The sequence below is a fragment of the Sminthopsis crassicaudata genome, chromosome 1 (assembly GCF_048593235.1).
Source record: "Sminthopsis crassicaudata isolate SCR6 chromosome 1, ASM4859323v1, whole genome shotgun sequence".
In the NCBI taxonomy this organism is placed as follows: domain Eukaryota; kingdom Metazoa; phylum Chordata; class Mammalia; order Dasyuromorphia; family Dasyuridae; genus Sminthopsis; species Sminthopsis crassicaudata.
The window spans coordinates 142,689,504-142,711,842 of record NC_133617.1 but is presented as its reverse complement, the minus strand read 5'-3'; the positions used below and the strand labels follow the sequence as shown (position 1 = coordinate 142,711,842).

Genomic DNA, 22,339 nt, shown 5'->3' with positions numbered 1-22,339 from the left:
CACCAGAGTGTCTAGACAAGCTGAAGAACAATTAACAGATAGTATTTACTAAAGAGAAGGCAGAACTGTTCAACTATTCTTTTCCAGCTATTTTCTCTATCAAAGAAAATTATCTTTGTCCTGGGAAGGACAAAACAAAAATGGCTAACATGGATTTGATAATATTACCAAGTAATGTATTAGGAAGACAGCACTTAGCTGCCTGAATGAATTCATGGCCCAAGCCCAGATGAACAGAGAGTACTAAAGGAACTGGCAGTTATTGTTTCCAAGTCAGTGTCAAAGATCTTAGAAAGATGTTGGAAAATCAGAAAAGTCCTAGAGAAGGCCATTGTCTAGATTTTTTTTTTTAAAGGGGAAGGGGGGATTGGGGAGGACATTTGCAGTGCCATGAGTTTAACTTCAATTCTTAGAAAAAACTCTAAAATGTATTATTAAAGGAATGATTAGTTTACATCTAGAATAAGAGGCATAGATCACAAATATCCAGGATGGTTTCATCTAGAACATGTTGTGCCAGGCAAAAATAACTTCCTTTTTTTGACAGGATTACTAAACTGGTAGAAGAAAGGAATACTATAGATATAATTTATCTAGATTTTAGTATTTAATGAACTATTTCAACTACAGAAGATGGGGAAATGTGGACTAGGCAATAGTTCAGTTGAGTAGATTAGAAGCTGCACCAATGGCATGTACTATATTTTCATCTCCCTAAGAATCTTGCTATTTCCAGTTGGCTCCCAGTTCTTAGTTACCAGACTTTGTTGCCAGTCTGTCAGTACATGTTGATAACCATTGCTGTTATTTCTTCCCTTGCTCCCTTCCTGGAAGTATAGAATAAAGTTAGCCTAGATGTGTTCTCCCCCCAAAAAGAAGGGGAAGAGTTTTGCTTTTTCTTTTTAAAAATAATTTTGTTTGTCAATAAAAAAAAATAAAAAAAAAACATTTCGGCAGAAGAGCAAAATAACAAAAATTAAAATTAGTGAGGATTATATATAAAACTATGAATCCCCATATCATTCTGTTTAAAGCAAGAGCTTTTTCATTACTTGCCCACCTGTCACCTATCACCTTTAATATAGCCTTAAACAGAAGGATAGATCAGATGGTATTGAACATATCCTTTTGCAAAGGGCCAGAGCACAAGTCCATCTCTACTGGCACAAGGTGCCCTGCTAAAATTATCTTAAGTTCTATTTTACATACCTCACCAGGCTATCCATCTCCTTCTCAAAATGGATCTTAACCTATAGAATTTATAAATGTATTCAAGAGATAGTTCAGCCCATAACAAACTCACAAGGAAACAAATATCCTATGTCCTATGCAGATACCTCATCATAATCCACATTTCTACTACAAAATGTTGACATCCCCTTTGCAGTAGATTCTCTTCCTTCCCAAGACAGTCCTTCCCAATTTCTTCTACAAAAGTTACTTGTTCCTGATTACTTGAAAAAAAATTAGGAAAAATTTAAAAGACTACTAGTACCTATGAAAAAAAGACCACATAGGAAAGCAGAAATAATTCTTAGAGATCTCATCTCTCACAACCTCCTTTTACAGATAACAAAACTAAAGTTCAGAGAGTGAATTGCCCAAAGTTACACAACTAGTAGTAAGTCTCAGAAGTCTCCTCTTGCTAACTCTGGACAATGGGCATCCATTCACAGCCTGCTCTTAAGGATAAGACAGTCAGTTCATCTAGCTTTAGGCATTGTTACAAAGCCAAAATCTTTCAGCCAGTCTCTGCTTTAATTGCTCTCCCTAGATTTACATCTTTATTGTTTGGATAGACTAAGAGATAAAGGATCTCCTCCCACTATTATTGGGGGAGAAATTGATTTTGGCATAAAAGTAACCACGAGTCCCATCATCCATTGTAAAAAATGTAGAATGGAATTGATGACTCTTTACTGTGGTCTCTTCTGCTTTTCATCAGAACACACTCATTAAGAGAGGCATTCTCCTTCAGGTTTAGATTGATCAGAGTCTCCTTTGAGCTGAAAACATGTTTCCTTTTTTCCCCTAATTGTTATTATTTCAACATGCTTAATTGAAACTGTGCTCATCACTGGGATTTGAGAATAGAAAAGTACATCTCTGTCAATGAATAATAAGAAATGAGGATGGACTTACAAGAAATATAGCCTCCAAAGTAATCTCTCTCATGTCTTCCTAAAAAAGCTACCCCAAATTCAAGGCACTCTGTGCATCAGAACCCATTCAAATCCATAATTCACAGGCCCTCAGTAGTAGTTTCTTTCATCAGCCAGCCAGCAAACACATTAGTTCAAACAAAAGATGTTTATTCAAACAGCAAATAAAGTGACAATAGAAGATTCCCCACATGTATACAAGGGATACAGACACTATACCACTCTCACTAGTGAGAGAAGACACCTACACTGAGATTATGTGTGATAATGGAATAGAATAGAGAATACTTGTGAATAAGGAATATGAATGGAGAAATGAATGCCAGGAATCCACATGATCAGGACACAAAGAGACACATAGACAGGGAACACATATGGCTAAGCCTCCTCAGACTTCCCACATCACAGGGCTATTGATATCCTTTGGTAATATCATTAATAATAATAACAATAACATTTATATTGTACCTATTATGTGCCAGGCACTGTGGAAAGTACTTTACAAATATTTTCTCTTTGTATCCTCACAACAATCTTTGGAAGGAGGTATTATTATTATTGCCATTTTATGGTTGGAGTATAAGGTCACATAGCTGGTAAATGAGCCTGGATTTGAACTATGTGCCATCAAGTTGTGTTCTATTTCGTATTGCTCTATGGTGTGTACTTTCCCTGGGTGTATTGTTCCCAAACATCTCGGCGGCCAATTTCGAGGGCTTTATCTCTTCAGGGTTTGTGAGCATCTTGGTTCCCTTCCATCATGGAAGGGCTTCTTAAACTTTTTCCACTTGTCCCTTTTCATCTGAGAAATTTTTACACGACCCCAAGTATGTAGCTACATGAAATAGGCTTTCAAATAAAATATTTACTAATAATAAATCATAATTTCATGACCCTTACCTTCAGTCTTGAGATACCAAATGAAATTTAAGAAGCTGGGCATTATGACACTTTTCCTTTTATCTCCCGGATTAGGTTGTGAGCTTCTGGAGAACTGGGTGGTTTTTTGTTTGTTTGTTTGTTTGGGTTTTTTTGCTCTCTTAATAATAATAAAGGGAACAAAATAAAAGTTTCTTAATTTGATCCTCAGGCTAAGATTAAAATCCTTGCTTTGAACTATCTATTTGTGGTTTTGAATTGTTGTCTTTTGTCCCAGATTCAAGATTAGAAATTCCTTACAACTCTCACTTAATTTATAAGATTCACTTCCCAAGAAGGCTCAGACAAAGAAATCCCAATTGAAATTATAAGGATGTAAAGTACCTTGGTTTTCCTTAGCCCTCAAATCCTCTGGGTCTTCTAAGAAACTTAATTTGAACCAGGACAAAAACTAAAAAAAAAGAGGTTAGTTCATTCTCCTCCAATCTCATGGCCTTCATTCTAAACCTCATTATAAATGTCTGTTAGTAACAAAAATAAGAACATTGTATAAAATGAGGGAACCACACTTGGGATGGAAAATGTCATCCACATCCAGAGAAAGAAATATGGAGACTGAATATGAATTGAAGTATACCATTTTTCACTTGGGCTTTTTTTTTTGGCGGGGGGGATTTGTTTTGTTTTTTGTTTGTTTGCTTTTTCTTTCTCATTATTTTTTCCTTCTGTTCTGTCTGGTTTTTCTTTCACAACATGATTAATATGGAAATATGTTTAAAATGATTGTACATGTATAACCTATATCATATTCCTTGCTGTCTTGGGAAGGGGAAAGAGAAAGGAGATAGAGAAAAAAATTCAGAACTCAAAATCTTACAAAAAGGAAAGTTGAAAACTATCTTTACATATAATTAGAAAAATAAAATATTTAAAGAAAAAATGAGGGAGTCATGAATAGACACAAGTTGTTCTGAAAAAGATCTGGGCATTTTAGTGGGCTGAAAGCTAAAAATGAATTAGTAATATGATACAGAAGCCAAAAAAACTTATGCAATCTTAGGAGCATAACTTCCAGGAATAGGGAGGTGATAGTCCCACTGTACTATTCCCTGGTCAGACCTCATCCAGAATATTGAATTAAATTCTAGGCACAAAAGTTTAAGAAGGGCATTAATAAGTGGGAGAGAATCCAGAGGACAACCAGATTAATGTCTACAAAAATTGGTTTAAATTACTTGGAATGTTTACCTTAGGGACATAATAGTTGTCTTATGGTATTTGAAAGAGAAAGAAGCAGGAGCAAGGGGTGGGAGTTTCGAAGAAGTAAAGTTAGGCTAGAAGTCAAGATAAACATCCTAATATTTAGAAGGGTCCAAAAGTGGAATGCCCTACCTTGAGGCGGGATTCCCCATCCTTGGAGGTGTTCGAGTAGAATCAAGATGACCCATCGTAAGGGATGTTATAATGAGGATTCCTTTTCTGTGTGGATTGGATTAGGTGGCCATTGAGGTTTTTTGCAACTGTCAGATTCTGTGATAGATTGAATGAATTAATAATTCCATGACAAATTCTGGTCTTGGTGCTGTATTTTGGCCAGGGAAAAATCTTGCTGTTTTCTTACATTAGGAATATTTATTTGGTTTGATACTTCAAGGATCTATTATTGTGTTGATGAAATTATTCTCTTCACTGACTCATTATAGCTCTATACAATTTACTAGTCTTTGAATATTATTGTGGAGAAAAAAAAAGCCCTCCATAATTTACAGTCAAACTGCTAACAAGTCCATAAGAATTTAATTATACTATTTCTTGAACAACAGATGTATTGGGCCATTATTTATAAAGTCCTATTTTAATATTTACAATAATGTGGAGGTAGCCTGGATTCTTGAAGGCTTTCCTGACACATTTCAGCTCTGGCAAATCCTTCAAACATTAATGGGTTTGTTTTGTTTTGTTTTGTTTTTTAAGTCAGGAAATAATTTTTGCTAATAGGCTTTTAATATGATTTCTTTTTTAAATAAGTATATTTTAAACATTATTTAAATTTTTAGTTCTCAATTCTCTCCCTCCTTCCAGCTCCTCCCCCACCCACTGAAAAGACAAGCAAAACCAATTTCTGCAGTAGTCATGCTGCAAAAAGAAAGAAAAGAAAATAAGAAAAATAAAGTAAATAAAAAAGTATATTTCAATCTGTACTCAGCTCTCTATGGGGATGTAAATAGTATTTTTTCTTCATGAGCTCTTTAGAATTATTTTGGATCACTGTATTAAATGAAGTAACTGTTTTTCACAAATTATCATCATTACAATATTGCTTTTACTGTGTACAGTGTTCTCTTAGTTCTGCTTACTTTACTTTGCATCAATTCAAATAAATCTTTTCAAGTTTTTCTAAAACTGTTTCCTTTATAATAGTGTTTCATCACAATTATATATCACAACTTGTTCAATTATTCCCCAAGTGCTGGATATTCAGTTTTTAATTCTTTGCCACCACACACACACACTCTCACAAAGAAGAGCTGCTTATTTTATTTATTTATTTATTTTTGCAGATAGGTCTTTCCCTTTTTCTTTAATCACTTTGGGATACAAATTTAGTAGTAGTAGTATTGTTGGGTCAAAGGATATGCATAGTCTTATAGTCCTTTGCGCATAATTTCGAATTGATTTCTAAAATGGTCGGATCAGTTCATTAGTATACTTATATTTCCACATCTACTCCAGCATTTGTTATTTTCCTTTTCTATTATATCAGCCAAAGTAATAGGTGTAAGGTAGTACCTCAGAGTACTTCAGCATTTCTTTAACCAATAGTGATTTAAACATTTTTATATAATTATCAATAGCAATGATTTCTTTTTTCTGAAAACTGCCTGTACATATCCTCTGGCTATTTATTGATTGGGAAATGGCTTATCTTTTTTTTTTTTTTTAATTTTTTGTAAATTTGGCTCTGTTCCCTTTTTGTTGGAGAAATGAGACCTTATCAGAGAAACTTGCTGTATTTCCTCCTCGCCCTGCTTTTCTTCTAATTTAGGCTACATTGATTTTGTTTGTACAAAAGATTTTAATTTCACGTAATTAAAATTATCCATTTTATTTTCCATAATATCTCTTGTCGGGTCATAAATTCTTTCCTTATCCATAGATCTGACAGGTGTATTTTCCCATGCTCCCCTAATTTGTTTATGATATTACCACTTATGTCTAAATTATGTACCCATTTTGGCCTTATAAGGTGTGAGTATTGATCTATGCCCACTTTCTACCAAACAGCTATCCCAAAGCTAGAAATGTTTTAAGTATGGGCCCCCACAATGATTAGAAGGAACATATGATATAAAAAATCTAGAATCCATGAGATTTACAGGCCCTTTTGAAATAATTAATTCTTTCCTACCTTAGAGCAGGTGACAACTTAAGTTGTTCCATTCAGACAGATGTTTCTTTTAGCTTTAAAGAACTCCGGGGAGGGAAGCTCTATAGTCACCCTTAGCAACGCATTTCTATTGGTTCACAATCAAGTACAATTCAAGTCAGAATGTAACAGTATTGTTAGCGTGGCAGAAAGGAAAATTTAAGTCTGTGTGCTATGTTAGCAAAAGGAATTGTAGAAGTGAGGGGAGAACAAATCTTTAGAATTGAGGGAAGAGTGATAGGAAAATCCACTTGATCCTGTACAGGTATTTGTTATCCTCTAAGGAACTCCAGGCAGCTAGGTGGGTGCTGGGCCTGGAGTAAGGAAGAGTCACCTCCCCTTGAGTTCAAATCTGGCCTCAGATACTCACTAGCTGTGTGACCTTGAGCAAATCACTTAATCCTGTTTGTTTCCGTTTCCTCTTCCATAAAACGAGCTGGTGGAGGAAATAGCAAAGCATTCCAGTATCTTTGCCAAGAAAACCCCAAATCGAGTCACCAACAATGCCAAATTGTGTTCATCACAGTACTTTTAAGAAAAAAAGGAGGTTAAATTTAGGTAAAACTGCCAGATAAAAATCCCTTACAAGGTCTGAGGGATTATCAGTATTCTTCTACCTATTTTAAGCTTATGCCCATTCAATCAAAACGGCATGTTTTCTCTAAGACAACTATTTCTATGACATATTTACAAAGAATAGTTATTATAGCTAAATCCTTTGGGCATCCTCTAACTGAAGATCAATGTTTCAAATTATTGAGGATTAAATCTCTATATGTGTGTGTTTGTCTCTCTGTGTCTCTCTGTTTCTCTGTCTCTGTCTCTCTATTTCCTTCTCCCTCTTTTCATCTCCCATTATTCCCCCTCCCATCTGCATGAGGAATGGGCAAAAGGCCATTATTGGACAGACAATATACTAGAGGCAAGCAAGGATGCCAGCCCCAACTAATTGCTTCCCTTTTCTCTCTCAGCTGTAAATTACTCCCCCCCCCCAAAAAAAAATCCTTTATTGAAAGGGGCTAAGGATATGTTTATTTTGTAATTAACAAAGAATAAAGAAACACTTTCTGAAGTTTTGGCCCAGAATTTCTAACTATGCCTCTGGGAACAAAATAAAGCTTCCACCCCTTCTTTTAAGGTAGGATTGATTTACACTATTAGCAAATCAAGAGGGCTGAGTTTCTAAAACTTTATTTAATCAGACTGTTTGCTTAAGCATACTAATGGATAATAGAATGAACTCAACCTTCTTGGAAGATTATTAATATTTGAAGTTCTTTAGAAAAGGAATCATGAGTGTTTTAATCCCAGTTATATTATATAGGAATGACATTATAACAGCTATACTTGAAATAGAGACTAAATAAAGTTTTAAAAGTTTAAAATGAATTGCTAAGGGAATCAGGAGTTAAACTTTAATAAAAACAGAATTGAATGTAATTAAATGGGGGGAAATGAAAAAAAAAAAAACACTATAAAAACTAAGGAAGAGCAAGGATTAATTAAAAGACCAAATTGAAGAGGGATAAATGGAAACAAGAATATGGAAAATATTTACATAGGCGATGAAAAATGTATAATAGTTGATTGAATAATTTTTCACCTCTTTAAAAATAATTCACATGTAGCTCCTACTGGAAGATAGGTATAATTTTATTGTGACATTCTTGATCACCTATTGAAATATTGAAAAGCTAGATGGTGTAGTGGATAGAGTTCCTAGCCTGGAATCTGGAAGACACATTTTCCTGTGTTCAAATTTAACCCTGGATAAGTTACTTAAATCAATTTGTTTCAATTTCATTATCTGTAAAAAGAGCTGGAAAAGAAAATGATAAACTCCAATATCTTTGCCAAGAAAACCCCAAATGAGATCATGAAGAGTTGGACATGACTGAAACAATTCAATAACAGCAATGCTAATTTCCAAGATTACAAAAAACAAGTAAGTGGTCCTGGTACCAAAGACCTTAGTGTATTCTGGATGGTATAATTGTATTATAACACAGCTACCATAATCCAAGTGTACTCTAGGCAAGTTTGATAGGAGAGAGAGCACACTTAGGAGAATTAGGGATGACTTTATGGAGAAGCTGTCAATGGAGCTTTGAAGGAAGAAAAGTATTTTGAAGAAAAAGATGATGATGCATTCTAGGCACCAGAGAACCTCTAATCAAATACATAAAGCCAGGAGTTAGCATATTCTATTCAATTCGACAAACAGTAAATGTTTCTTATGTGCCAGTTCCTGGAAATAGAAATAGGCAAATGAAACAGTCCCTGCTCTCATATTCTTATATTCTCTTATATTCTTGGGAGAGGAGGGGGACAACAATGTGTGTATAGTAGAATAAGAACTGTGATATTTAATTCAATAGACAATTATTAAGCACCTACTATGTGCCTATCAATATTGAGGATACAAAGAGAGGCAAAAATCAACCCTTCCTCCCAACAATACAAAAGCCTAATGGGAGATATAACTTACAAATAACTATATACAAACAAGCTATATGTTGGATAAATTGGAAATAAACAACAGAGTGAAGAAACTGGAATTGAGGACCAAAAAGGCTTCCTGTAGAAAGTGGGATTTGAAGGAAGCCAAGTGATGGATTTGATGGAAAGAACACGTCAGGCATGGAGAATAAGTCAATGAAAACATCCATAGTCTGAAGATAGAGTGCGTTTGAGAAACAGCAAGGAGCCACTGAATTTCCATGAGGACTGGAAAGATGGGGAAGGTGGGTCAGGACAGCTTATGAAAGAATATGAATATAAAACCAAGGATTTTTTTATTTAATACTGGAAGTAATGGGAAACCATTGGAGATTATTGAGGGGTGAGAGTAAGAGAGGAGGGGCAGTGACATGGTCAGACTTGGACATAAGGAAGATCACTTTATCAATTAAGTAAAGGATGGATTGGACCGAGGAGAAACTTATGGCAGGGAAACCAACCCTCAATAATAATCCAATTGTGATATGATGTGGATCTGCATTAGGGTGGTAGCAATGGCACTCACTGTTGGAGGTCCAGTTCTAACACCACCCAGCACCATTATAAGTTCAAGTTCAATATTAGGATGACATCAGGCACTCACAAGTCACTGAACATTTATTTAATCAAGAAGATTTACTTTGCCCTAACACAGCAAAAGTATACAAGGATACAGTGGTACTTTTGCTTCTCTGCATGTGGTTTTCTTTGTTTCCATCTGGAAAGATGTCTGGTCAAGAAATCATCAGTAAATCATTGCATCATCTCAAGCACCTACCAAATAAATCTGAAGGGTCTTGACTAAATGCATCTGGGACTGTTTTATGTCCCTCATCCTGGAAATTGCATCAGAAAACCTGGGGCCAATCAGATGAAACAGAGGGAGGAAGTGGGGATCATCAGGATTTTTCTTTGCTGTTTTGGCTTTTTAATACTTATCTTAATGATTGGTTATGATGGACATAGCTCTCTTCAATAATTGGATGATTGAGGCCAGTTCCAATGGTTTTGTGATGAAGAACCATCTACATCTAGAGAGAGGTCTGTGGGAACTAAGTGTAGATCACAATATAGTATTTTCAGTCTTTTTGTTGTTTACTTGCATTTTGTTTTCTTTCTCATTTTTTTCCTTTTTGATCTGACTTTTCTTGTGCAGCAAGATAATTGTGGAAATATACAAGAAGAATTGTACATGTTTAACATATATTGGATTACTTGCCATCTAAGGGAGGGGGATAGGGGCGAGGGAGAGAAAAATTCGGGTGAATGTTGAAAATTATACATATATTTTGAAAATTAAAAGCTATAATAATTAGAAATAATATTTATCACAAAAAAGGAAATAAGATTTAGTAAAAATTTAAATACTAGGGTAGTCTGTTAAAAGAGGAATAATGAACAAAAGTTAACATATTAAAGCCTTGGAAGGCAGCACCTCAAATTTACAATATCCCTATGTTGTTTGCTTTTCTTATACACTTATGTGTAATAGGGATTGATTAAACTATTGGAGCGCACACAGTACTAGATCAAGGCAAGCAGAGAGATTCTCCAGCTCGGTCCATGGAGTCTAACCAACATGTAGAAACCTGGAGGGGAACTGACTACAGGAAGAAGCACTGATGGATGACTCAGGGGTTGCTTGCCTGAATTGTGAGTATACTAACAAATAGGGTGACCTACTCCTTCTCTTTCCTTTTCAGTTAGAAGGAAATAGCACTATTTTGAGCTGCCCCCCAAGAGTCTCAGCAGCATCTGGGAGCATGTGGCTACCCTGGTTTCTTATATTTGTTCTTTTCTCTTTATAGACAAACAAGATAGAAATGTGCATGCCATCTTGGGAGTTCAGGGGAACCAAAGATTCCACTGGCAGAAAGAACTGAAAGACTGTAATAGCAATGACCACCAGAGTAAGAGCAGTTTTGGCAGCTCCTCCTTTGGGAATGAGAACATACAAAGCAAACTGACAAGAAACAAGTCACCAGAAGAAGGCAAATTTCAGGGAATATGATACTTCAAAACAGAGAAAAGTGCTGATTTTACACTATCTGTAAAAATAGCAGTCAGCCCATTAGTTAGTCTGTTAAGTGGTGAATTAGTCTAGAAATGGAGGACTTCAAATTCTTGTGCTGAGAATTCTAATCCCAGAATTTGAAATCTTCCACTGATAGATTGAGCTCACTCAAGAATTTAAACCCAAAGGTTTCTTTTAGCCAATCACAAGATGGTTCTTGTGTCTTGGATATCTACCTTCATCTAATAATGATCATAGCTAATTCAATTATTATAATCTTCTCTAATGGATTAAGAATTTATTCACATTTTATGTTAGGATATAAGAAAATTTCTCAATACCTAATTGTTTTCTGATAACTACTTTAAACTGTTGATTGATTGACTTATTGAATTTGAGGTACCTACACCTTCTGATTAGGTTACATGGGATCTGGTAAAAACCACATTATTATTTTTTAACACCTCATTTCATTTTATTTGATCATGCTACACCAGGAAAGGCCAAAATAATTCCAGATATTGTAGAACTTAAATTCTTCTGGGGTTATTTATGTATGCAGCATATATCTGTACTAAACTATAAGGTCCTTGAGGTCAAGAAGCTTTCCATAAATTTAGTAGCTCTCTCAGCTCTCTCAGAACCTGGCATACTGTTCTGTACATGAGAGTCACTTATTTTCTTATTATATTGAATTGAATTATGGTATTCTAAGGGGACTACAAAGAGCATATGTGTCCGCTATTTAGAACAAAAGAATGAAGGTTAATCAACTGTAAACATTTCTTTGGCTTAATTTTCCCATGTTTTAACTTAATCACCCAGAATTTGAAGTCCTGGCTTTACATATTAACTTACACAGATGAATAATAGAAAGAAGTTTATGCCTCTGAAAGGGAAAGACATTGCAGTTTGATAGAAACAACTCACAAGTGGCTCTTTGCATATGCTTAATTTGAATAATGAGCCCCATTGTTTTATGGAAGTGAACTAAGGATAGAGCAAAGGTGATTTGGAAAAAACCTGGAAGAGCTAAGTTGTGATCCTTTGGGAAAGGACACATCTGTTTTTTAGGACACAATTAAATTGGAGAAAAGCATAGTTATGCCATACATGAACCATGACCTCTATCTGTCTCTTCCCTGAACACTAGCAAGATAGATATAAACTTTAAAGGAGAAATGGTCTAGAGATGGAATTCAAAATGAGGTGAGACTTGTTAATTTAACCTGAGGCATAAAGGAGAGCAGCCAGATCCAATCCTACCTAGTTCTTTTCTTTTAGTCTCGGCTTCATTCTAAACTCCTGACTTTCATTCCAAAACTGCTGGAGTGGCATTTCTCTTATGAATTTCTCTATTGATGCCCCCAATACATGCTAAGTCCCCCAGAATACTCTTATTTTTCTTGATTCTCCTACCCTAGTTGTGGAAAGTCCCTTTCTTTCCTTTAGCTTACCAGAGAGAGAAATTGGGTTTTTCCAAAAGACTTTTGTTAACATTTAAGGAAAAGAGGTAAAATTGTAATGCTATGTTCTGTCATTTGCTTTAAGTAATAGAATTTTGTGCATACCCCTAATATAGTCATAGAAGTTGGCATTAAATTCCAAGGGGTAAGTAACCCTATTTTTAAAAATATATATATTTTAATAGTTTTTATTTACCAGATATATGCATGGGTAATTTTACAACATTGACAATTGCCAAACCTTTTGTTCTAATTTTTCCTCTCCTTCCCCCCCCCCCAGATGGCAGGTTGACCAATACATGTTAAATATGAACTAACCCTATTTTTAATCTGTATTACATGGACACTACAAAAATAAAATGAAAACATCTATGGGCAAAATAATCTGGAGGACAATGGATCTCAAAACTATCCACAGGGTCAGGGACAGAGAAGGAGGAAGAATGAAGATTTGTTAATTTTTAAAGGGGCACATCATACACCCTAATCACACCGCCAAATGCGCATAGTCCTACAACTTGGCCTCCTTCCATTTCCAAGCATCCCTCTGTGATCCTATCAAGTCTTCAGGTTCAAAGTGAGTTTATGGCTTATATCCTTAACAAGAGAAATATTTACCTCTTTCAATTTGTAAGCCCATAGATGCTGCACATATCCCAAATAGCATATAATTCTTATCAGTAGCAAAGTAGAGCATTATATCTTCACAGGTTTTGCTCTGCTCTACTACAAAGATCCTACTGCTGGATAATCATTCTTGCATATGTAGAGACCAGTAAGCTACCAGGGAAAAAAAATGGAAATAAGATTCAATAAGAGAAAATCACTGGTCTGGATTCTCTTTTGTTAGAAGTACTACAACCAATCTGACAGAAGAATTTTAGGCTTCTATTTCTAATATCTGTAGGGCACCCAGTAGAGCTATGGATACCCTGAACAGTGTATAGAGGACATTGGAAAGAAGATGTCAACTGAAGTCTGTACAGCTGCAACACATTGGACTGCCTGATAAATGGCAAAATATCCCAGGATCCCCATTACAAGAACAATCTCTATGCTGGGACTATGCTGAGAAAACTGGGAAATATACCTTATAGGATCTAAGGAGTTTTTGGTTGCTGAAAGTTAATCACTACAGAATAATCAATACAGAAGTAAATATTACAGAATACAATACAGAAATCATTACAGAATATTTCTTGGTTTCCATTTCTTTCAAGAAATGAGCGTCAAGAATAGCTGGTACCCAAGATTGGGAGCTATCCAGGGGAAAGATTTTTCCAGATCTCTTAAGTAAAGTTGACACACTTTTCCTAAAACTTAGTCCTGGCTCTTTATTCCATTGGTATCTCTGCAATAAGAATTATAATAAAAAATAATGGGGCCATCAAATCTATAAGCAATTTCTGAGATGAAAAACATGATTTATGGGAAAGCAAATCTACAAGTATTCTCTGAAATATAAATAAGTATACGGATAAAAAATCACACTGCAATATATTCTTGATGGTAGGGCACCTTGCCTTAGGAACATTGATGATGCCTTCAAGGATTTCTATAGCTGCACAAGTTTGAAAACTCTTTTCCTTCTTGATGTTTTGTCCCTTCCTTGAGGTTTGTCCCTAATGGTTTTGATTTCATATCAAAATAAATGATTCTGAAGCAGATAATCATTATGAGTGAATTATATCAATGACTTCCATTTAACAGGGAGTCTCAAGGCCTAATGATATTCATTTTATTGTATTACAGTATGATATCTCATCCCCCAAATCCCTATGTTCTTTAAGACAAGCCATAACCCCAGCAATCCAGCAAAACAAATGCACTAAACCCTCACTAACATCCATATTTTCTCTAGTCAAGAGTCATTCCAAAACAGAGTCAAGAATCAGAGTAAAGTAAAAAGAACATCAAAGGAAAAGAATCCAGGATATCAGGACTTCTGTGACAATGATATTTCCTTACATAGGAGATACCCTCTAATTTCATTTCAGACAGACACAAGTCATCACAAAATTATTCCTTACCCTGAGGCTATAGAATGATGGCATTCAATTTTAAATAACACTTGTAACTTTTTTGTTGTTTCAGTCTTTCCTTAAGTTGCCTGGTTAATTATGATGCCAAAATTACTAGGTGATCCTCTCAAGAGTGATTTTTATTCCCCCAATCACCACTTTTCCCACTCCAAAGTAGGAGTTCTATAGAGGTAATTGACACCATAAACTGGTGTTCTGGACGGTGCTGTTGGGTGAACAGAGAAACCAGTGGGACATCTGCAGCAGGAAGAAACTACTCTCTGTCATAAATTAAATTGCTTTTTTCTTTTTCTTTGTTGTTGAGGCAATTGGGGTGAAATGACTTGCCTAGAGTCACACAGCTAGGAAGTATTAAGTGTCTGAGGTCACATTTGAACTCAGGTCCTCCTGATTTCAGGGCTGGTGCTCTATCTTCTACACCAACTTAGCTGCCTCCCATATTATATTGCTTTTAAAGAGGGAGCTGAGAACAAATTAAAGACCAGAATAAGATAACTAAGCTATGTCAGATTATGTCAAGAAACTTCCTTTTTTTTTTACTTTCAAGTAAATTTATTTGGGGAAAACCAAAGTAACCTAACAATTAAGCTCAATCGATCATTTACATCATGAATGTCCTTATAGGGTAGGTTTGAACACAGAGAAGAAGAGGGTGAAGAACTATTCTATATATATTCTCTAGCTTAGTGATTCCTCTACTAGACATGTAGTCCAAAGAGGTTAAAGACATAGAAAGAAGGGTTCATATAAAAATGAACACATAAAATAAAAATTTTGGTAGCAAAATTAGAAAGAGTGGGTGCTTATTGATCAATTGGGGAAGGCTGATCAAATTATGACATATGAAAACAGTGGGAAAATGATTGGATTATGAGAAAGGAAACATGCAGAATGCAGACAAATTTGAGAAGAATCATCTAAACTAATGCAGAGTGATATGAGCAGAACCAGAAGAACGATGTACCAGACCATAATAATGAAAAGGAAAATAATTTTAAAAGATTTCAGAATTCTGATTATTACAGTGGCAAGAGCATGACTTCAGAAAATTGATGATGAAACAAAACTTTCCATTTCTCGGCAGAAAAGTAATGGATTAGAAGTACAGAATGAAACATACATTTAAAAATATATAATCAATGTAATTGTTTTGCTTGACTATACTTATAAAAGAAGGCTTCTATTTCGAGGTTCATAATGAGTGGTTGTAGAGACTGGGGAAAATAAAGAAAAGCTTTCCAAGAAAAAAAAAAAAAACCTTAAAAAAAAAAAAAAAGAGAGAAAACAAGTACAATAAGAGGACAAAAGCAATTAGGAAAATTTAGTTACTACTTTGTTAAATTTAATTTTGTTTCAGGCTGGGGCTGACAGGTCCATCTCCTGGTAATTCAGCTTTAATATTAGGATGAAATAAATCAAGTGACGATCTGTTTTGTCAGTGATCAGGAATGATGATTTAGTTTAATTTCCCATAGCCTCCGGTTAATTTTCAGAAACCTCATGGGCAAGACAAGGTTGTGGTAAGGAGAATCGATAAGATCAAGTGTTCTGGTTTCTTTCATCACCTTCACTAAAGAAGCAATATTGTCTGGTATTAATTGTTTGGGCAATTTTAAGAGTTTCCATTTGGCTCCACCTATCTTGATTTAGATAAAGGTTGCTGAAAGGTGCCCAATACATAATTATTCTAAAGAGCTCGTGATACCCTTTCCTTAAATATTCTGCCTTCTATAACTACTCCACCCCTATAGAAACTATAGTGTCCCAAGGATTCACTGCAGGTCCCAATCTGCAGCACAGACAAAAAGGGGAAAAAATAAATTCACTCCATATGCCCATATTCCTTGTATCCACAATCCCTTGCATCCAAATGGGACAAGTGCTTTAGGGACAGTTTCTTAAACTGTATCCCATATGGGGTCTTATAACTGAATGGGAGGGAGTCACAAAATGATTTATTATCAATAAATGTCTAACTTGCATATCTATTTTATATACTATATACCCAGGGTCATGACTCCCTCCCATTTACTAATCAATTGCCCACACTTGGATAATTTTTAATTTAGTTTAGTTTTTGCTGGGATAGGGGATGTGGAAAGGAGATACATAGTTAAAACCAGAAGCCATTTGGGAAGGGCTCTATCCATAAGGCAGGATCTAATTACTGTGCTATAAACTGATCATTGGATGAGGGACCTATGGGACTCCATCCCCACCCCATGCTTAAATACAATTTTCTTCTTCTTCTTCTTCTTTTTTTTTTTTTAATAGTTTTTATTTACCAGATATATGCATGGGGAATTTTACAACATTGACAATTGCCAAATCCTTTGCTCCAATTTTTCCCCTTCCCCCCAAGAAGGCAGGTTGACCAATATATGTTACATATGTTAAAGTATAAGTTAAATACAATATATGTATACATGACCAAACAGTTGTTTTGCCGTACAAAAAGAATCGGACTTTGAAATAGTGTACAATTAGCCTGTGAAGGAAATAAAAAATGCAGGCGGATAAAAATAGAGGGATTGGAAATTCTATGTAGTGGTTCATAGTCATCTCCCAGAGTTCTTTTCCTGGGTGTAGTTGGTTCAGTTCATTACTGTTCTATTGGAACTGATTTGGTTCATCTCATTGTTGGAGAGGGCCACATCCATGAGAATTGATCCTCATACAGTATCATTGTTGAAGTGTATAATGATCTCCTGGTCCTGCTCATTTCACCCAGCATCAGTTCATGTAAGTCTCTCCAGGCCTTTCTGAAATCATCTGTTGGTCATTAAATACAATTTATCAAACTCCTTGCTTCCCTTGCAGATGCTCACTGAGAACCAACTGCCAGTAAACACTGATCTCCATGTTAGCTGCCTAGGAAAGGAAAAAAGAGAGAGATCCGTGTCTCTGTGAAAGTAAACCCCTAAAGAGCTCCCCAAGTTGATGAATCTCTGCTGAATGGATTCATTGACTCCATTGACCTGTGTCCTCAGCAGCAATCACTCTAGAATCTCCTCAGGATGCTGCTGTTCAGACTTGTCTTGCAAACTTCCCCAATTCCTTGGTGGTGAAAGCTTGTCAACCCTCTGCTTCCACTGTGAAGGAAATCCCCAAAGGGGAGGGGGAGCATAATAGGATAAGCCTGGGATTTTCTTACCACCCATTACCAAGCTTCATCTTTCTTTTCTTTTTTTTTTTTTTCAAATTTTAATAGTATTTTATTTTTCCAAATACATGCAAAGATAATTTTCAACATTCACCTTTGCAAAACCTTGTGTTCTAAACTTTTCTCCCCCCCAAGACAGCAAGCAATCTGATATAGCTTAAATATGTGCAATTCTTCTAAACATATTTCCAAATTCATCATGTGCACAAGACAAATTAGATCAAAAGGGAAAAAACACGAGAAAAGAAAAAGAAAAAAAAAAAGCAAAGAACAACAAAAAGGTGAAAATACTATGCTTTGATCCACATTCAGTCTCTTTGGATATGGATGACATTTTTAATCCCAAATCTATTGGAATTTCCTTGAATCACTTCATTGTTGAAAAACAAAACAAAACAAACAAGCAAAAAATAAAACTAAGTCCGTCATGTTGATAATCACATATTTGTTGCCCATCGATTGGGCATCCATCCACTCAATTTCTAGTTCCTTGACAATACAAAAAAGGGCTGCTATTAACATTTTTGCCCATGAGGGTCTTTTCCCCTCTTTTATGATCTCTCTGGGATATAGACCCAGTAGAGACACTGCTGGATCACAAAGTTTCATCTTTCTACCTCATGTTTTATGGTCCTGATCTCAGTAGGATGCAGCACATTTATGAGTAGAACCTTTGGGTCACAGATAGTTCTTCTCTGAGACCTGTAAGACCCCATCGTCTATTGTCCTTATAATTTTTGTTGTTACAGGTTTAACATATTAAATTATTTGCCATCTAAGAGATGGAGTAGGGAGAAGGAAGGGAGAAAAATATTTGGAATACAAGGTTTTTCAAGGTTAATGTTAAAAATTATCTATGCATATGTTTTGAAAATAAAAAGCTTTCATTAAAAAAAATTTCTGTTGTTACAGTGCCAACAGCTGGACATCAACTTTCATTATCTTGGTCTTTAAAATTCCAGAGTCCTGTCTTTAGCTATTGAATATGCTGTTTTTAAAGTATACAGTAGGGGTGGGTGTGAGATAATTTTATCCCAAATATGATGTAATTTTTAAAACAATATAATAGTTCATAGTTTCATATTAAAAACAACCACAAAGAATATAACAACAATTTGGATGATGGAAAAAGACCTGGCCAAAACAGGAAAAGATACTGAAATAAAAGAAAAACACTGAAAACAAACTGTCCATTTCATAATTTTGCCTAATAACAATCTGGAAATCCTATTATTAGAACTTCCTATCTTTGCGTTAAAGGCCATTAAGAGTTATTATTATTTTTTTTCGATATTTTTATTGGCTTTTTATTGGCTATTAACATCTTGGAATGAATGAGGACACTAGGGTGCTTTCTAGTCTATTAGCTAACTGAGAATAGAACAGAATTCCTAAGAATGATGGGGGAAATGTGGAGAACTAGATTTAGAGTAAAAGCCATTAATAAATATTCCAGGAGATAGGGTTTGGGTGGGAAGCTCTAGTGAAATCCATTAAAAAATGCAGGTCAGTATTATGGGGGGGGGTTACCAGACAGTCATCAGGAGAGCCTAAAAGAGCTGGTAGGATATGCACCAAACTAAATATCCTTTAAAAATAAGACTTTTTCTTGGGTGCTGAAAGAAGGAAAAATTGGTAAGTAAATAAATAAATAAATAAAATCTATTCTTCTGCTTGAAGGGGTTCTGGGTAAAAAAACTGGAACCACTGACAACATAAGTTTCTCTTCCCTAACTCTGGAAGCTAATATAGACATTGGTTTTAAGGGTGTTAAAGCATGAGAGAACTTAAAATCATTTATTGTGGGGATTTTGGTAACAGAATTCAAACAAAAGAACCACCAGCTTCATTTGCCAGAGTTGAAATTGAGTTAACCTCAGGCGAATCCACAGCCCAGCCAAAAAGGAAAAAAAAAAAAAAAAAAGAAAGAAAAAGAAACTCACCCAGCTTTTATGCAGCCTGGCTTCAGATTATAGCAAACATTCTTCAGCTGTACAAATTCAGAGGCCTCTTTAATGTCTCTGTCTAGGCTCACACTCATCATTTCTTGCCAGGAAAATAGACTTTAACATGGGTCCCCATTTGGGGATGGAGTAATGCCAAACAGAGCTGGGCTCTTGGGGGGAATTGGAACCAACAAATAAAGCTAGTCACAGACAATGTCGTTTGGGTTCAATCACTTTTTATGGATATTAAAGATTTAAGGAAAGTAGAAAACAGAAATAAGAATACTCATGTTATGGAGATAGTAATCTAGTAAGTAAACTCATTCTCGCAGAGGCCAATGTTGAAAGAAGCTTGCTTCTATTAATAGCTGAATGAAAACTTTAATTGAATAAATCTCAGAACTCCAGGTATATTTATTTTTTAAAATTGAAACACAGCTAGCCTGGTGAGCTTTCAGATATTTGCCCAGTGGACAGTTTGTAGAGGGAACCTTTCCTTGCCCATAGACCAGATTCCCTGGAAGTGAATTCATTATTATTAATGCCCATTAACTTGATGATTCTTGAGTGACATATTCTGAAAATTGAATTCATTTCACTCATAACTTATTAAATATCTATTCTTTGCCAAGCACTGTATTAGACTGGAAGTATTAAGACAAAAAGAAGAAGGAGCCTGCATTCCACTGGGAAAATAATACAAAAGCATAAATAAGTAAATACAAAATTTTGTTGTTGTCAAGTTGTTTCAGAACTCTCATGACCCCATTTGGGTTTTTCTTGGCAAAGATATTGGAGTTAACTTGGCTTTTCCTTTTCCAGTTGACTTTATAGATGGGGAATCTGAGGCAAACAGTGAGTGATTTTCCCAGACATTTTCTGAGATCAGATTTGAACACAAGTCCCTCCTGATTCAGAGAATCTATCCACTTCACCACCTAGTGCCCAATACAAAGTTTAGACACTAAATGGGAACCATTGTGGAATAATGGAAAGAATACCAGCTCTTTCAGTCAGATAAGTCATTTTTCCCTCCCTAATCCCAATTTTCTCATTTATAAAATATTGAGATTAGACTGGATAGTCTCTTCCAGCCTTAGGTTTATGATTCTGTCATCCTAATATATGGTAATTTCAAAGAGAGAGTAAAAGGGAAGACTCCAAAGTTTCAAACCTAGGAGACTCAAATTTTTTGAGGTGATGGCCTCAAAGAAAATAGGGAATGTTGGGAAGAAAGAAAGGTTTAGGATATATTAGACTATATTTTGCAAGTTTGAGATGCCTATGATAAAGATATCCAGTGGGTAATTGATGATAAAAGATTGGAGCTAGGAGAGAGACTAGAGTTGGTGTACATCTAAGAGATATTGAATAAATGGACTGGACACAGATCTTTGGAGAATTCCATTAGAGATATTGATGATGATGATGAGGATGATGATGAGGAGGAGGAGGATGGACGACCTTTATTTCTGTAGCATGTTAAGATTTATAAAGTGCCTTACAAATATTATCTCATTTGGTCTTCACAACAGTCCTGCAGTGTAGGTGTATTATCTGTGTATTAGAGATGAGAAAAATGAGACAGAAAAGAGAGAAGGGAGGGAATAATAATTTTTTGAAATCTACTACTAGGTATCACACACTATATTAAGTGCTTTACAAATATCAGCTCACTTGATACTCATAACAACCTTGAGAATTAGGTGTTATAGTTATCCCCATTTTATAACTCAGAAAACTGAAGCAGATAGAGGTTTTAAGTTAGACAGCTAAGTGGTACAGTGGATAAAGCACCAGTTCTGGAGTCATTAAAAAATGAATGATGAAATTAGAACAAAAGATTTGGCAATTGTCAATGTTGTAAAATTACCCATGCATATATCTGGTAAATAAAAACTATTTTAAAAAAAGAATGATCAACAACAACATGGACCGGTGGTAAAATGTGCCTTTGCCTTTTTTGAAAACCAGGGCAAATTTTGCCTTTTCCGTTCCTTCAGGATTTCTTTCTTTTGTTCCAGTCTTCAAAAAGATGAGCTATAGCAAATCACCAAATGTCTTATAGGATCCTGGGTTTAAAAGGAGACATAGAGGTTTTAAAATCCAATCTCCTCATTTTATAGACAAGAAAACTAAGGCCCATGGAGGTAAAATATATAAATATATAATAAAATATATATAATAAAATAGTTATGTAGTTCAGCTCAGGTATGCCTGTGACTTTAACTCATCAAGGGCAACTCAGTGCTCCCTTATCATCTTTCTACTTTTATTAAACATTAACTTCAATATAAATCTCTTGATTTATTCATGAAGTGTTGTGAGGAAGTTATTTTGTAAATTTCAAAACATTATATATGCATAAAAATCACATATCCAGAGCCATTATAATCATGAAAGGATTATTACTGTTATTATGGAAGTAGTTGAATCTCTACATAACCTACTGTAAAAGCTGGAGCAGGAAGTGATTGGGTAGAAATAACATTTGAGGAAACTATCCTGGCAACTTTTGGTGGGTTAGGTTGGATGGAAGCAAAAGGAGACTGGAACCAGGAAACTGCTGTAGTAAAGCAGGTGTGAGATGATGAGGGCCTGGATTAAGAGGAGGGCAGGAAATGGAAAGTAGCAAATTTCAGCGTCATTATAAAAACAGAGTTGGTGCAGTTTGGTAACTGACTCATTCATTCATCCAGTGAATGTGTTGAGGTAGGTACTAAAGGGAATAGATAATGAAG

At 35.3% G+C, this 22,339-nt stretch overlaps 1 protein-coding gene across 9 annotated transcripts in view; it reads right to left on the bottom strand.

Annotated features, from left to right (window-relative positions):
* Positions 1–7,286, bottom strand: part of STK3 (serine/threonine kinase 3) — a 502,315-nt gene extending 495,029 nt beyond the window's left edge. For 5 of the 9 annotated variants that reach the window (XM_074268483.1, XM_074268592.1, XM_074268524.1 and 2 more), the window contains exons 1-2: positions 6,451–7,286; positions 4,434–4,571 (exon numbers count right to left, since the gene is read on the bottom strand). The gene's annotated coding sequence lies outside the window, so the exon portion shown is untranslated. The remainder of the gene's footprint in view (positions 1–4,433; positions 4,572–6,450) is intronic. The other 4 variants (XM_074268490.1, XM_074268504.1, XM_074268548.1 and 1 more) reach the window with 1 other exon arrangement.
* Positions 7,287–22,339: the final 15,053 nt, after the last annotated feature.